This window comes from Rhamphochromis longiceps, linkage group LG17 (genome assembly GCF_057381845.1).
Source record: "Rhamphochromis longiceps isolate RC_006_pf linkage group LG17, R_longiceps_female_GT1.1, whole genome shotgun sequence".
NCBI classification, from domain to species: domain Eukaryota; kingdom Metazoa; phylum Chordata; class Actinopteri; order Cichliformes; family Cichlidae; genus Rhamphochromis; species Rhamphochromis longiceps.
The window spans coordinates 39730597-39735015 of record NC_140573.1 but is presented as its reverse complement, the minus strand read 5'-3'; the positions used below and the strand labels follow the sequence as shown (position 1 = coordinate 39735015).

At 39.7% G+C, this 4419-nt stretch overlaps 1 long non-coding RNA gene across 3 annotated transcripts; it reads right to left on the bottom strand.

The window, feature by feature from the left end:
* Positions 1–463: 463 nt before the first annotated feature.
* LOC146650199 (uncharacterized) lies at positions 464–3910 on the bottom strand. 3 transcript variants are annotated; one of them, XR_014908216.1, is made up of 4 exons: positions 3776–3910; positions 3345–3649; positions 2143–3177; positions 464–1324 (listed from the first exon to the last, which is right to left on the bottom strand). It is a non-coding gene; the product is annotated as an uncharacterized LOC146650199 (long non-coding RNA). The 3 variants fall into 3 exon arrangements; XR_014908215.1 differs by lacking the exon at positions 3345–3649 and having other exon boundaries at positions 2143–2277; positions 3081–3177; positions 3776–3904; XR_014908214.1 differs by having other exon boundaries at positions 2143–3649.
* Between the last annotated feature and the right edge of the window lie 509 nt (positions 3911–4419).

The window sequence follows — 4419 nt, the reverse complement described above, 5'->3', positions numbered from 1 at the left end:
GTTGAATTTAAAAACTTTGGGCGGAACTAATGGTACTCCCTTTATGCTTTGGCAGCGCTAACTGGATGCTGAAATACCATGACCGTAACTTACGGACAACTACACTGTTCTGGTAATCGTTTACTAAAACTGATTTTTTTCTTTGATTTTTATGCATAATATCTTTACTTAAATGAGTAAATACACTGAAGTAAAGAGTATTTATGAAGGGGTTATATATAAAAAAATGTTTTTTACTCTACTCATTGTACCGGATTACAATCAATCCTCTCCTTTTTTGGAAACTTAAACTGTGCTTATAGAACTGTGATGTTATATTTCTTACAATTTCTGGTGCTCTCTTGACCAGATCTCTCTTAAAAAAAAAACACATTTTTAATGTCAATGAGATTTTTTACCCAGTTACATAAATTACACAGAAGAGTCATTTTGCCAACAATTGATTGCAGCTTCTACTTGGTGATGGGAATCTTACGTCTGGCTTAAAATGACTTGATATCAGTCATGAGAGATATGTTTGACCTAGGGTTGCCACTTTTATAACTACCAAATAAGGGACACTCTGGTATGGCAGAAGCACAATGCACAGACAGCTGGGCATAGTGTAAATATAAATGCATGTTCATATTCTTATAATAAAAATGCAGTACAATGTTGGTTTCAGTTTAATCAATACCTCATCTAAAGCAATATACAAAGCTGCAGTAAATGATGACAGAAATCACATGGGCAGTTCCTTCGACAAATAAGGAAAAAAAATAAAAAAATATTCAAATACAAGCACTCGTCTGTTACAATTGCGGCCAAATCAGATTTGGTATTTGTAAGTGTGCCATCTGTGGCATTGCGGGCAATGGCAATATACAGGACATTTGAGGTAGAATAAGGGACGAACCAATTTTGCTCATTATATGGGATGTCCCGAATAAAACAGGACAACTGGAATCCCTAGTTTTATGTACTTTTGACTGATTTTAGGTCAAAAAGTCATTTTAACAGTTTAAATTCCCACTATCATTTTATTGCACATCAATGGCAGCATGGTGGTTAGCACTGTTGCCGCACAGCAAGAAGGTCCTGAGTTCAATTCCACCATCAGGCCGGGGTCTCTCTGTGTGGAGTTTGCATGTTCTCCCCGTGTTTGCGTGGGTTCCCTCCGGGTACTCCGGCTTCCTCCCACCGTCCAAAGACATGCAGTTTAAAATTGCCCAAAGGTGTGAATGTGTCTGTGTGTTGGCCCTGCGACAGACTGGTGACCTGTCCAGGGTGTACCCCGCCTCTCGCCCTATGACAGCTGGGATAGGCTCCAGTGCCCCCTGCGACCCTGAAAAGGACAACCAGAAGCAAATGGATGGATGGTTACCAGAAATCAGTTGTATCAAGTTGTATTTGTTGTTATAAGTTTGTTTTTGGCGCGTTGCTTTAAAGACAGCTTTGCCATCATAAAAAATAAAAAGTTAAATAAGAATGGAAAAAATAAAGAAAATAAGAAACTCATGAAAACAAGTTTTTAATAAAAAAAAACTATAAAAAACAGTATGCAGTAAGATAAAGATAAAGCAGATCGGTCACTGGAGTGTTTTGTACAGATATATAAGAACACAGAAACATGCAGTGTAGTTTTTAAAATTGATGTCCTCTCCATGGTCTCCACCCCTAGAGGTCACAATACACCAGACATCTCCTTGACAACAGGCGAAAAGCAGCTCCATTCTCTCACATCATCACGTCAGCTCTCACATCATAATTTCTCATCTCTGCTGGCCGATGTTTGAATTCACGGCCTCCGCTCGTGATTTAAAGCTGCAGTTAAACTGGTGCGGGGCTCTGTGACTGATGAGACCACCAAAGGAAGAGGCTCTTTCCACACCTTGATGTTTACCTTTCCTGTCAGCTTGTTTCCACAAAAGCTGGGAGTGCCCTGACTGTTTGGGTCAGAGGGACTGCAGCTGGAGGGAGGGCTTCATTCTCACCTCAACACCTCCCACTTGGGTGGGGATGAAGGAGAGAGGAGACACCGAACAGCTGTAGCTACCTGTCTCTGCTTTTCACACCAACACATTCCTATTTTACAGCACAGTCAAATTACCATTCAATACACTTCAAAAAGCAACTCTAAAAGAACTGCAAATTTTCCCTTACATGGTCTATTTAGCAGCACGCCTGAGATGAGAGTTTTGTCCGATAATACATTGAGCTGAACGTTTTCACATTTATGTAAAATGCTGAAAAGCTGCATGATCTATGGTGGTCCTGAGAGGTCAAACTCACTGTAACCTAGGAAAAAAACACACAATGGAAGTTAAATAAAACACAACGGATGTAAAAAATAAAAAATAACAAAAACACAACAAAGGTGTATTCGGGGGGCACAATAATGTTGTAGAACAGCTTCTGAAGTGATAGGAACCAAAACATGCCAGAGATTGCAACAAGACCGACTCCCAAAGGGAAGGATTCATTGATTAGTCGATAACTGTTAGCTTGTCACTTCCACATGTGATATTTTCACGTTATTGTCTCCCCATGAACACTTTGGTTGTGTTTTGTGAGTTTTCATTCATTTTTTGTAATTGTGTTTTATTCAACTTCTGTTTTGTTTTGTGTGCTTTTGCAGCTTTTTTCTATTTGTTGATGTTTTCTTAAGTTTGTTAAGTAGTGATTCATACATAGCACCATACAAATCAGTACTTTCAATTTGAATATTGGTTAGATCAATGGAAAAAAATAATCATTGAAACCATCCTGATCAGAATCCTTCATTAATCCAAGAGTGATCATAATATTAAATAATACAATATATTACAAAATAGCTCTAGCAAATACAAATACTTCTAATATATCCCAATACAGTATGATACACAAAACTGAATATTGACAAAGTTGAAATTGAGGTATTCTTTTTATCATACTGACTTTGCTGTTTTCTTTGTAAAGGATGTGCAGATATTACGGCTAACACACAATGAAACCTTGGAGACCAAAAACCAAGAGAAAAGCAAAGTGAAAACTGAACTACTGAACCTCGCACTAAATGGTTTTTTTTATTTTCATCCATGCATCCATTCTCTTCTGCTTACCCAGTTCAGGGTCACAGGGGGGCTGGAGCCTGTCCCAGCTGCTATAGAATAAGAAAAGTGGGGTTCATCCTGGACAGGTCACCAGTCTGTTGCATAGCTGCGACACAGAGACAGATAACCATTGATACTATCATTAACACCTATGGGAATCACCGATTAACCTAACCAAACTAACTGCATGTCTTTGGACTGTGGGAATAAGCCAGCGTACCCGGAGAGAGCCCAGACATGGGGCATATGGTGGATTCAAACCCAGATACCTACCTTCCACATAACCTGACGTCCACCTCCTGAGAAATGTAACTACTCATCAGGTCAACGTTCAGGGTTAAGAGGGGCGTCAGGTCTAAATCGAAATCACTTCTAACCTTGTGCATGTCCTCATTCACTACATACTCGGAGGTCTTGCTCTTCTCCTCCTGCCTTCATCTTCATCCTTGGTCCCATGTATTCACTATCATTTCTCTGCATATGTGCAAACTATCGTCGTCTCGCCTCTTTAACTTTGTCTTCAAACACCTTGACCTGAGCTGTCTCTCTGACGATTAACTCCATGTCGATTCTGGTCACTGCAAATGAAAATCTTGCTTCAGATGTTTCAGGGGTGTTTTTTCAGCAGGACATAGTCTAGTGTTTGACAGTCAGAGCTCATACTCTTTCTTGGAAAGTAACTAAACAATACTGAATGTACTTACCACAAACCTAAAGATTCTACCTTCCTTTTTTCAGGTGGTTGACCAGGTATCTCCTGCTGCTCCGGAAACAAAGAGCTCAAGCCGGTTTGAATGTTGTGCTTCATCAGTCAGCAAACAATAGGTCAGGATGGAAAAACAGAAGAGGTGAAAGGAGGAGGGAAAGCATTCAGGAGACAAGCAGCAGGAGGTTCCTGGGGGATAAAAGCCGGGAGGGGGTGCTGGGTTGAGATGTCAGAATCCCTGTGAAGGTGCACTGCCCCACTCCTGATTAGACTGCTAATAGTTAACTATTGTAAAGGTGTTACACTATAACAAGTGATAATGTGTAGCAGTTAATGTTTAGAAATGCAAAACTTAAAATGCAAAATCATTTCGAGGGCATTCAGAGTCTTTTGTTTCAACACAGAACATTTCAAAAAATATCAAATGAAAACATAAAGAGCATCCATTGTATATTTGTGTTATAATAAAAGTCCTCATTAACTGTGTGTCCCCTGCAGGCCCTCTCCCTGTTATCTCCCATCAGATATGCTTGCTTCCTCTATTCTATTCAAAATGAGTCACTTATTAGCGGTACATTGTTTTCCGCAGTGACCCTTCAACCCATTACTGATTTGAGAGCCAAGCTATTAAATCAAACAACT